At 43.2% G+C, this 13,393-nt stretch overlaps 1 protein-coding gene across 6 annotated transcripts in view; it reads right to left on the reverse strand.

Moving 5' to 3' along the window:
* SIRAL1 (SIR2 antiphage like 1) overlaps positions 1 to 13,393 on the reverse strand; it is a 48,576-nt gene that overhangs the window by 29,301 nt on the left and 5,882 nt on the right. The window lies entirely within an intron of this gene.

A 13,393-nucleotide genomic window follows, 5' to 3' on the forward strand; every position in this document is an offset into this window, starting at 1 on the left:
AGTGTCAACACCAGGTTAGACATCTCAGAGGTCCCCATATTGTGGCCATGTAACCCAAACCCAATCTCAAACCAAACCGAGGACAGAATATAAGAAAGATAAACAAAGTAGACCTGTCTTTGCATGGTGTCTTAAACTGATAGAATGCATTAAAAAATTGGGGTCTTATGTTTAAAACTCAATTCTCAAAATATCCAATCAAGAGAGATTTAGGACTAAGCTTGCTCTGAGTGCATTCAATCTTTTTATCCTGTCATTCAACAAATCAAACGTCTACAAAACATTCGCTCTTGAACTTCCCACTCGGGATGGCAGTGCAACTGGAGGCCTAAAGAGGTCATGGCATTTCCTTTTAAAGAAAAAGAGGGTGGGCAATTACATCTGGGGGTGATGCACAGAGTTCTATTTTTTAAAAAGGGAAAAAAGGCCTTGCCAATTTTTTAAGGCCCCTTCTAACTCTCAGTTATGCTAACCTGGATCACTTTCCTTTTTTACTGAGAGATGAACATAGAATGTTTTGCTTCAGAAAGTCAAAGACCTGTGCGTCTTAGCATTTTCTTTAGTGATCATACCTCGGCTTCAACCTCATAGGAAATGAGCCAGAAACAATGAACAGCAATTTTGCAGAAAGGACTCAAGTATGAAACAACCATGACAAATGGGGAAAGGAATCAGTAAGAAAAAAGTTTAAGAAACCACAAAAGGATACTCTGAAAAATAAAATTCAGAAACAGGAGAAAAGATCAGTCCTGTCTTCCCAGGTAAGCCAGTGGTAAAGAACCCGCCTGCCAATACAGGAGACATAAGAACTCAGGTTCAATCCCTGGGTCGGGAAGATTCCCTGGAGGAGGGTATGGCAACCTACTCCAGGATACTCGCCTGGAGAATCCCATGGACAGAGGCCTGGCGGGCCACAGTCCATGAGGTTGCAAAGAGTCTGACACGACTGAGAGACTTAGCACACACACATAGCTGGAACACCTCAAGTATCTCACTGGATAAACTAAGGCTGCTTCTTTACAATTAGTACCATGCATCCGAAACAAAAGTGATACGGAATATACACACCAATATAATACACTTGATACGCGTGTGACTTTGACAATATTCTACTGTATCAGTCATTGATTAGGACTGGAAAGGAGCAGAACCCTGTGCCTAAACCCCTGCCCCCACCTACCCAAGGACAAAAGTGCCTGCCTACTGTTTGTAGAGAAGCTGAAGTCTCCCATGCCTCAATGAGTCACAAAGGAGCAGGCTCAGGCAGCTTGAGATTAGGACAATAGAGCCATAGATGCAGTGTGGGCTGCACATTCCTGAGGTCTTGTACAAACCAGACTGCAGCTGTGCCGTAAACGGCTCCATCTTGAGCAGTACTGAGTCTATGGCGAACAGCTCCAAGGAATGACCTTAAGAAAATGGGATTAACCCCACTGCTCATCAGCTTGTTCTGCTTGTTTATGTAAATAGGCAACAGTACCATCACCAACAGACCCACGTGGACATCTTCTGCTCTAAGGATACGGCACTGCATGTCAGCAGAAGTCAGACCTTCACCCATGATCCCACAGAAATAGAAGGATGTTCTCACAGGTGGGGATACGGAAGCAGCTTTTGGCAGGAGAGAGCTCTCTGCAGGAGGCCCCTCTTAGATCAGGCATCCCCATTCTCTACTCATCTCTGGCCCCAGCACACCTTTCAAATCTTCTGACCACAGAACACCTTGCCTAATCCTGATCTCTTGGATCTTTTTGTAGATCAAAGGAGTAGAAATTAAGAATAAGTAACTAACAGATGACTAGATCTCCTCCCAAGCTTCTCCTTCAGCTTTCCCAGGAACACACTGTGAACAGGACAGCATCTGAAGAAAAACCACAGCAATTCCTTGGTTGTTCAGTGGTTAGGATTTGGTGCTTTCACTGCGGCGGCCCAGGTTCAATCCCTGGCCAGGGAACCAAGATCCTTCAAGCTGCAGAGCCGGAGGTGGGGTGGGGTGGGGTGGGGGAGACAAGACTGCACACAGTAGGAGGAGGGTTCTGCATCTCTATCTCAAGGATTAACCGAGATGAGTTCCTTTTTCCCTTTAAAAGCTTTCATGGCCAAGCAGAATCCTGGGAGACAGTTTTTGGAGGGACACTGAGCCTACCGTATCTGCATATTGCCAGCATTCTGATTAGCAGTAATTTTCCTTTCCACCAACATCTGTCTCTCAAGTACTGATTTCTGAGCAGCCAGCAGCCGGACCTGGCTGGGGAACAGGCCCTTATACAAGCAGTGTACCTGATTTAGGCTGCCAACTTAAGAAACACAAGGAAAATCTCACTGAGTTAAAGAACAGAAAACATAGATCACCAAATAAAAATGATAAAAGAATCTGGAGCTACTGAGCTTGAAAGAAAGAAGGGAGGCAACCAAATCTGCTCTAAAGTCCCCTCAGACTCGGCCCAATCTTCACCTCCATCACCGCCCCTCTCTGAGACAAGTGCGCCTTTGCCAATCTCTGCTACGAAACAAAGCCTTTGGCTTTTGAAATCTATTCATTGGAAGGGTAAATTTTCACCTTTTACTAAATGCTAGTTCATATGAGCTTGTGATCCAACATCAGTTTCTTATTTGAAGAAAAAGAGATTCTTTTGTTTGCTTAGCTGCCCTATGAAATGAATTTAAGAAACTTTTGTGTTACTTAGGAATTACCTAATTCAAGTTAAGACATGAGTTGGGGTATTTATAGATTACCACCTGCAGAGCGTTCACAGGATGAAAACTCTTTCCCTAATTTACTCATTTATTTTGGCATATGAACTTTTTGAATTTGACTGAGAAGCCTGTTCCTAAAAGGCAGAGGAACTCCCTCCCTCCCTCTAAACCTGCAGGTTTCTCCACTCTTCCGCAAACAGGCCTGGAGCACTCTGGCCTGGGGCCTTTCTTTGTGTGGACTGTTCCTTTTCCTGGATCTGCTCACCCCCATCCCCCATCGGTACATGTTTCCAATCCTTTGCTCCACTCAGACCTTCTCAATGATGCTACCCTGATCACTGTATTTAAAGCTGCAGCCTCCTCACTCCCTGCACCAGATGCTCTACAATTTCATAGCATGTACTACCCCCAGCACACTAATTATATTTATTAGTAGTATAATAAAGATACTAATTATGCTTATTAATTGCCATCCACCTCCTCCCACTGGAATACAAACCCCTCAAAGGGCAGGGATCTCAGTTTAGTTCACAAGCATCCTCAGATCCCAGACCAGTGCCTGGCACAGGGCGGGTGAGCAAATACTTCCTGAATGAACTAACTGAAATGTAAGATGTTGCTCATGATCACAATTACAAGAAAGAAATTTATTGTGCAACAGACAAAGCATTTCCAATTAAAAGAAACATCCTATTACTGCTTTTAAGGCAGTCAGGACCATAAAAGGCTGACTTCTTTTTAAAATGGAACAAGTGGGAAAAGACAAATTCCTGTGGAAATTGTGTGCACGGTAAATCAACATTCAGACTATATCGCTTTTCAGATACACTAACAGAACAGGGGTTGAAGGGAATCTGATTCCAGCAGGCAAAAGGATTTCAGACCTCAAGTTTTAAGAACGCTCTCCAACACTAACTGAACATTTTTAGATATATATCATCTTATTTTTATAACTCAAGTTTCTGATATCTAAGATGTAAACTGATTATTTATTTGGCTGTGCTGAGTCTTAGCTGTGGCATGTGAGATCTAGTTCCCTGACCAGGGGTTGAACCCAGGTCCCCTGCATTGAGCTTGCAGAATCGTAACCACTGGACCACCAGTGAAGTGCCTAAACTGATTTTTAAGGGTAGATTCTTAATGCAAGAACTCTTTCTGGTAAACAACTCAAAGAAGTCAGTATTTAGGGCTAAAAATATCTGTTTCTTTGTGAACTTCCCCAGTGGACCAGTGGTTGGGAGTCCACCTTGCAATGCAGGGGGTGCAGGTTGGATCCCTAGTTGGGGAGTTGAACCCACATGTCGCAACTAAGACCCCACGTGCCGCAACTGAGACCTGACACAGCCACATAAATAATAAAAGAAAATACTAAAAAAAAAATCACTTACTTTTATTTACTATATTAAATCTAAATTATTTTACAAATAGAGAAGAAAGGCTTTTGTAGCAGCAGAACGGATTTCAAAATACAAACTGGATTAAGTCATGGCTCAGAAATCACTCAATGGCTTCTCTGTATTTAATATGAAACACCTCATCCTGCCGGAAAGACCTGGCCTGGCCTGGCCTCTGCAGTCTTCTCGACAACCTCCCTTCCAGCCCCCTGCCCTATCCACACGGGACACATCAGCCACGCCCCCAGCTCACACAGTCTCCCCTTAGAAGGGCAGGTGCTCTTTGTCCTCGGTGAGCACCTCTGCCCCCCGCCGTCCCATCGCTGAAGCCTCCCCTTCCCACGGAGGCCTCGTTTACATGTCAGCACCTTATTCACCTTTCAAAACACCTGCCCTCAGCTCAGTTTCTGTCATACAGTAAGTGTTTACACAGTGGAGTAAATATTTAAATATTTGCTGAATGAATGAGTGTGTACGCACCAGGAGTTAATTCAAAGTCTAAGAGATCAACTGATACTTTTAATTTTATGAGCTGTAAAAAAAATACACACACAAAAAACCCAGGGTGACTAGGTAAAGTGTGGTATTGCTTCTTTCACGCCAAATTCACTCCGTGAGGGACATGCGTCACTCAGCTGTTTCAGGGTATGCTCACTCCCACATATGAACATGCTTACCTGCCCTGCAGGAGTCGTCATTACCTTTCAGTTTTCTTTTTCCCAATTACATGAAAAAAACACAAAGATTACACAGTAGCTCTACAAAAAGTCTATAGATTGTTTTATAAAATAAAGTTACATGCAGAGAATTTTCAGTCCACTGAGGTTTCCCTCTGGCCTGGGCCACATATATTCTGTATATGCTGGCAGTTTAAATTGACAGTTATTGTATTAATTACAAGGTGTTGAATTTTCATGTTAATACCTGTTAAATGCTAAATGCCAGGCACTGCACTGAAACTAATACAATTATTACAGCATCCAGTTCACCTCCAACGAACTCTATGCAGCATTTACAGTGAGCCAGGCATGGTTTTCTGCACTTTGGGAATGTTCACTCCTCTATGAAGGAGACACCACCATCACCCTTACATGTCACAGATGTCGCAGATAACAGAGACATTAAATAGCTTGCTAGTACTCACATGGCAGTTACACAGTAGACAAGGGACGCTGACTGCAGAGTCAATGTTGTGGAGACACAAGTCAATACTGTCTCACCAAAGATGACTAACATCATGCCCTTAAGGGCCATACCTTTGAGAAGTCTCCACCTTTAGGGGAAGTGGAGCTGTGAACGTATATATATATGTATATATATACACAAGAGAAGACTCTACACATGAACACCACCAGATGGTCAACACCAAAATCAGATTGATTATATTCTTCATAGCCAAAGATGGAGAAGCTCTATACAGTAAGCAAAAACAAGACCAGGCACTGACTGTGGCTCAGATCATGAACTCCTTATTGCCAAATTTAGACTTAAATTGAAGAAAGCAGGGAAAACCACTAGACCATTCAGGTATGACCTAAATCAAATCCCTTGTCATTATACAGTGGAAGTGACAAATAGATAAGGGACTAGATCTGATAGACAGAGTGCCTGATGAACCATGGAGGGAGGTTCATGACATTGTACAGGAGACAGGGATCAAGACCATCCCCATGGAAAAGAAATGTAAAAAACCAAATGGCTGTCTGAGGAGGCCTTACAAATAGCTGTGAAAAGAAGAGAAGCGAAAAGCAAAGGAGAAAAGGAAAGATATTCCCATTAGAATGCAGAGTTCCAAAGAACAGCAAGGAGAAGTAAGAAAGCCTTCCTCAGCGATCAATGCAAAGAAATAGAGGAAAACAACAGAATGAGAAAGACTAGAGATCTCTTCAAGAAAATTAGAGATACCAAAGGAACATTTCATGCAAAGATGGGCTCGATAAAGGACAGAAATGGTATGGACCTAACAGAAGCAGAAGAATACACAGAAGAACTGTACAAAAAAGATATTCACGACCAAGATAATAACGATGGTGTGATCACTCACCTAGAGTCACATTCTGGAATGTGAAGTCAAGTGGGCCTTAGAAAGCATCACTACGAACAAAGCTAGTGGAGGTGATGGAATTCCAGTTGAGCTATTTCAAATCCTGAAAGATGATGCTGTGAAAGTGCTGCACTCAATATGCCAGCAAATTTGGAAAACTCAGCAGCGGCCACAGGACTGGAAAAGTCAGTTTTCATTCCAATCCCAAAGAAAGGCAATGCCAAAGAATGTTCAAACTACTGCACAATTGCACTCATCTCACACGCTAGTAAAGTAATGCTCAAAATTCTCCAAGACAGGCTTCAGCAATATATCAACCGCGAACTTCCTGATGTTCAGGCTGGTTTTAGAAAAGGCAGAGGAACCAGAGATCAAATTGCCAACATCCGCTGGATCATGGAAAAAGCAAGAGAGTTCCAGAAAAACATCTATTTCTGCTTTATTGACTATGCCAAAGCCTTTGACTGTGTGGATCACAATAAACTGTGGAAAATTCTCAAAGAGATGAAAATACCAGACCACCTCACCGGCCTCTTGAGAAACCTGTATGCAGGTCAGGAAGCAACAGTTAGAACTGGACATGGAACAACAGACTGGTTCCAAATAGGAAAAGGAGTTCGTCAAGGCTGTATACTGTCACCCTGTTTATTTAACTTATATGCAGAGTACATCACGAGAAACGCTGGACTGGAAGAGACACAAACTGGAATCAAGGTTGCCGAGAGAAATATCAATAACCTCAGATATGCAGATGACACCACTCTTATGGCAGAAAGTGAAGAGGAACTCAAAAGCCTCTTGGTGAAAGTGAAAGTGGAGTGTGAAAAAGTTGGCTTAAAGATCAACATTCAGAAAACGAAGATCATGGCATCCGGTCCCATCACTTTATGGGAAATAGATGGGGAAACAGTGGAAACAGTGTCAGACTTTATTTTTCTGGGCTCCAAAATCACTACAGATGGTTACTGCAGCCATGAAATTAAAAGACACTTACTCCTTGGAAGGAAAGTTATGACCAACCTAGATAGCATATTCAAAAGCAGAGACATTACTTTGCCAACAAAGGTCCATCTAGTCAAGGCTATGGTTTTTCCTGTGGTCATGTATGGATGTGAGAGTTGGACTGTGAAGAAGGCTGAGCGCCGAACAATTGATGCTTTTGAACTGTGGTGTTGGAGAAGACTCTTGAGAGTCCCTTGGACTGCAAGGAGATCCAACCAGTCCATTCTGAAGGAGATCAGCCCTGGGATTTCTTTGGAAGGAATGATGCTAAAGCGGAAACTCCAGTACTTTGGCCACCTCATGTGAAGAGTTGACTCATTGGAAAAGACTCTGATGCTGGGAGGGATTGGGGGCAAGAGGAGAAGGGGATGACAGAGGATGAGATGGCTGGATGGCATCACTGACTCGATGGACATGAGTCTGAGTGAACTCCGGGAGTTGGTGATGGACAGGGAGGCCTGGTGTGCTGTCGTTCATGGGGTCGCAAAGAGTCGGACACGACTGAGCGACTGATCTGATCTGATCTGATCTACTCCTTGGAAGGAAAGTTATGACCAATGTAGACAGCATATTCAAAGGCAGAGACATTACTTTGCCAACAAAGGTCCATCTAGTCAAGGCTATAGTTTTTCCAGTGGTCATGTATGTACGTGAGAGTTGGACTGTGAACAAGGCTGAGCACTGAAGAATTGATGCTTTTGAACTGTGTTGTTGGAGAAGACGCTTGAGAGTCCCTTGGACTGCAAGGAGATCCAACCAGTCCATCCTAAAGGAGACCAGTCCTGGGTGTTCGTTGGAAGGACTGATGCTGAGGCTGAAACTCCAATACTTTGGCCACCTCATGCAAAGAGTTGACTCATTGGAAAAGATCCTGATGCTAGGAGGGATTGGGGGCAGGAGGAGAAGGGGACGACAGAGGATGAGATGGCTGGATGGCATCACCGACTCGATGGACATGAGTTTGGGTGAACTCTGGGAGCTGGTGATGGACAGGGAGGCCTGTCCATGAATCGTGCTGCAATTCACAGGGTTGCAAAGAGTCGGACACTGAGTGACTGAACTGAATACACACACACACACACACACACACACTGGCTTGGTCAAAAAGTTCATTCAGGTTGTTCATGGTATGGGAAAACCCAGATGAACTTTTTAGTCAACCCAATAAAATACATCTGTGCTAAGTTTATCATGCATGTATGAACAGATTAACACAGGAGATTAACAACTGTGTTTGAGTAAGACCAAGAATGGAGAAGGCAATGGCACCCCACTCCAGTACTCTTGCCTGGAAAATCCGGTGGACAGAGGAGCCTGGTGGGCTGCAGTCCCTGGGGTCGCTGCAAGTCGGACACGACTGTGCAGCTTCGCTTTCACTTTTCCCTTTCATGCATTGAAGAAGGAAATGGCAACCCACTCCAGTGTTTTTGCCTGGAGAATCCCAGGGACGGGGGAGCCTGGTGGGCTGCCATCTACGGGGTCACAGAATCGGACACAACTGAAGCGACTCAGTAGTAGTAGTAAGATCAAGAAATACTTTATGGTAAATAGGTATCATTGTGGTAAAATTCAATGACATCATTAGGACTCATCCTCCTTTACCTTTTGGAAGCGTCTAACACGGAATTCCATTCTCATCTCCTCCGGATGCTGTGTTTTCCCGGCCTTCCTCCCATTCCTGTACTCTGCCCATTCCCTGAATGTGCACCGTCCTCAGGGGTCTGAGGCTCTCCAGTCCAGCCCCTTTACCTGCTCCCTCCTCTCCCCACCGCGTCTATTCCAGCGCTTACCATGCCAACTAAATGCTAATGTCTCCCAAATCTGTGTCTTCAGCCCAGATCTTGCCCGTGTTTCAGACCCATGAGGTACCTACTCAGAGTTTCATTACACAGTCCTTCAAACCACAAATACACTTTTAGACAGTCCTATTTCAACCTTAAAGATCAAAGCATCGTTTGACACCCTGTTCCGTATCATGTGTTAGAGGTCTCCGAGTGGCAGAAATAAGCTCTGGGTGATAGGATTATTGGTGATTATTTCCCCCTTTCTGTCTCAAGCACTAATGCAAGTACTTATTGATTTTGAAAGAAGTGTCCTCCACTTTAAGGAAGTTTTTGCGAGTACCTTCCCTGGATCAATTTCAGTAATCCCTTAAGGAGGAGAGAATGACAGACCAGCCAGAACAAAGGGAAGTGGCTAAGCTTACGACTGTGTGTGCTCAGTCATGTCCAACTCTGAGACCCCATGGGCTGTAACCCACCAGGCGCCTCTGTCCAAGGAGTTTTCCAGGCAAGAATACTGGAGTGGGTTGCCATGTCCTACTCCATTATGACCGTAAATCTGCCGGTATTCTTTTCAGGATTTTTTTCTCTTAATAAAAATTAACTGAAAAATATTCTCTTTGATCTGTAAATGAACTGAGAGATAAAAACATTGTTTATACCTGAAACTAGAATCTGAAAGCTCCAGAAAGAGGCTATTATCTGCTACAAGGGCCACTGGAGCTAGAATGGCTAGGCTGACTTAGAAGAAATAGCCTGAACAGCACCGCTTTGCAGAGCAGGTGGCATCAGTCTTAAAAAGCAGCCAGTGAAAATAATTGAGGAGAAAAGCTGAGAGCAGAACAGGTTAGGAAGACCTAAAAACATACTTTCATAAAGAGCAAAGGAGGTCAGTGCAAGACCGAGGAGTCAGAGGGAGCAACAACAGACGGCTGGGCAGCCTGGGTGCCGGGGGACACTGCACAGGAGTGGGGTGGGGTGGGGAGCACCTTTCCTTTCTGAGAAAAGGACAGGTCACATGTAGGCACCTGGGGAATACGAAAGAGACAGTGAAGTAGAAAGAGCAAGTGATCCCACCTGGAGAGAACTGCTGTGGGTATTTTCATTTATAAGGAGAAAAGCAGTTTTCAGGAGGAACTTCTGGGGCAAGTTAAAGCATCCTGGTTTCATGCTGACATCAATTCAAAAAACAGCATTCTTGGGACCTTGCCCCTGCTTCTACAGGATACATTTTCTTATATGCAAGTCCCCTTCTGGTTTTGTTTTCAATTTTTCTTCCTTTGTTTACCTTAATGTTTTATAGAAAATTATGATGGGCCCTCTTTGGAGCTGCTGCTGCTGCTGCTAAGTCACTTCAGTCGTGTCCGACTCTATGTGACCCCACAGATGGCAGCCCACCAGCTCCCCCGTCCCTGGGATTCTCCAGGCAAGAACACTGGAGTGGCTTGCGATTTCCTTCTCCATCTTTGGAGCTATTGTATCCATACGACAAGAATGGACAATATAAAAAAGGATCAAAGGAAAAGAAAAGATGGGGAGAAAAATCACAGAAATGATAGAAGAAAATGTCCCAGGATTGCAGGACATGAATTTTCAGAATAAATGGATCCACTGTGGATCAAGAATAGCAGAAGAGGAAAGACCCACACCAGGATATACCATCATGGAACTCCAGACCACCAGGGATGGAGGGACTGTCCTCAAACTCCCAGTGAAGGAGAAAAGAAAAACCGAGCCAGCAGAACAACCGTATGCAGAAAGGGTGTGAACCTCCATGCCTCTAAAACACTTACAGACCCTGGGAAGTATAAGGACACCTTCAAAACCCCGAGAGAAAATCACTTCTAGCCTGGGACTCGACTCTACTTCCAAACTATCAAGCAAGTTTGTGGGCAAAATAAAGTCCTTCAGATTTTTCTTAGGACATAAGGACGCAACCAAGAAATGCGACGCCATGGGAGCCAGCCCGGAGCAGAGTAAAGGCCCATTCCTGAACGACACTGACAGGGAGCAGTGAAGGGAGCAGGAAGAAGACCGCAGGCTCCATAAGAAAAGTGGAAGTGACACATCTGAGTGCACAGATGATGTTGCTGATAACAATGTGATTCATACTTGGAGCATCTGGGAAAAAAATTAACACAGGCAAGCGAAAAACCGGGCAAAGGTGAAGGCCGAGCAGAGCAGGAGCACCGGGCTCAGCGGTGAAGGGCTCGGGGCAGAGGTGCAGACACAGGGGTGCTTCCTGCGCAGGGGCGAGGGGGCGACACCGATTCCTGGGCCCTGACCCAGCCCTCACTGAGCCCAAACTCCTAGAGGAGTGACCTGCTGCAGCTTTCAGGTTCCTCAGGCGACTCTTCCCAAGCATGTTGGGGAAATGCTGACCAGTACACTGGGATCAGTAAACTCAGAACTGACTTGCTTTTCTAAGTCAGTTAACAGTGCAGCTCTCCTTTTAACAGCTAATGTAAGTTATTTTCATTAAACCAAAAATATCATTAGGGCAAATGCAGCATGTTCCAAACGTCAAAGATAAATAAACACACACACACATCCAATCGACATCTTTTTATATGGTCAATGAATCTATGACAAAGAATACACAATAGGGAAAAGACATCCTTGTCAATAAATGGTGTTAAGAAAAGGAGACAGCAACTAGCAAATGACTGAAACCAAACCACTTTCTTACACTGCAGACAAAAACAAACTCAAAATGGATTAAAGACTTAAATGTAAGATCCGAAACCAAAAGCTTCTAGAAGAAAACACAGACAGATCTTTGACCTTGATCTTAACAATTTTTTTGGATCTGTCCCTTCAGGCAAGGGAAACAAAAGCAAAATAAACAAATGGGACTACATCAGTCTTTAAAAAGTCTCTGCACATGAAAGAAACTATCAACAAAACAAAAAGGCAGCCTACTGAGTGGAAGAAGAGACTGTATTTGCTTCAATCACAATTAAAGTCAAGTACAGTTCCTTAAAAAAAAGATACTGTATTTGCAAACACATCAGATAAGGGTTAATACCCAAAATATACAAAGAATTCACACAACATCAAAAAAACAACCTGACTAAAAAATGGGCAGAGGACCTGAACAGACATTCTTCAAGAAGATATACAGATGGCCAACAGGCACATGAAAAGATTCTCAACATCACTAACTATCAGGGAAATGCAAATCAAAACCACAATGGGATCCCATCTCATACCTCTCAGAATGGCTGTATCAAAAAGACAAGAAATGACAAATTTTGGTGAGAACGTGGAGATAAGGGAAGCTTCCTGCACTGCTGGTAGGACTGTAAACTGCAGAAAACTGTATGGAAGTTCCTCGAAAACCTAAAAATAGAATTGCCAAATAATCCAGAGATTTCACTTCTGCGTATTCACCCAAAGAAAACAAAAACATGCATTCAAAAAGATAACACCCACACCAAGGTTCACTGCAGCGTTATTTACAAGAGCCAAGATATGGAAGCAACCTAACAGTCCATTGATGGGTGAATGGAATATTACTCAGCCCAAACAAAAATGAAATCATGCCACCTATGACAACATCTACAGGGTATATTATGCTAAGTGAAATAAATCAAGAAAGACAAATACCATATGATTTCACTGATACATGCAATTTAAAAAAGCAAAAACAAAAATGAATCAAGCACAGGGATGTAATATAAGCATAAGGAATATGGTCGATAACAGTCTAGTAACTTTGTATGGGGACAGATGGGTACTAGACTTACTGTGGTGATTTCATAAAACATGCAAATATCAAATCACCATGTAGCACGCCTGAAACATAATGCTTGCATATATTGCAATTAAAAAAGCCATTTTTGACTCACTGTGAAATTTTCAAATGATAACAGAAAACAGGTTTATTTTACTTAAGTAACCATCTGTTGCAAAGACCTTCCTGAATTTCTCCAGGGATCCTCATATCCTTTGGCTTTTATCAACAGCATTGAATAGTCCCTTAATTTTCCATCATCCATGTACTGGAAACACAGTTTCCAGGTTCACCCTTCCAGTGTATATTCCATTTGCCATAAGACACTTGGTCATCTTCATTTATACAAATGCCACAAAACACACAGCTCTTAAGATGTTGAAAATGCTCCAGTGTAACATTCCTGTTTTACAATCATAAAATGCTGTCTAATAATCTGAGTACCCACTACACACTAGGAACCAGACATATTTATCTTCTTGCTCATTGCAACAATTTTACTAAATTAGTATTATTAATTCCATTGCACATAGGATGAAACTGAGGCTGAGATTAAATGCTTGTAAATAATAAAGTGCAAGATGCAAACCCCAGTCTGTTTTAGAAGCTCATGTTGTTTCTAAAATATCATGCCTGTCTCATTTCCTGCAAGTCCTGGAATTTCAGTGATCATCTAGTTGTTCATTCCGTCCCCTTTTCTAATGAGAAATTTGGGGTCCAAAACTTTGAAGTGATTCTC

The sequence above is a fragment of the Bos grunniens genome, chromosome 29 (assembly GCF_055505025.1).
Source record: "Bos grunniens cultivar Pamir isolate PY7600 chromosome 29, Bosgru_T2T1.0, whole genome shotgun sequence".
Taxonomy (NCBI): Eukaryota; Metazoa; Chordata; class Mammalia; order Artiodactyla; family Bovidae; genus Bos; species Bos grunniens.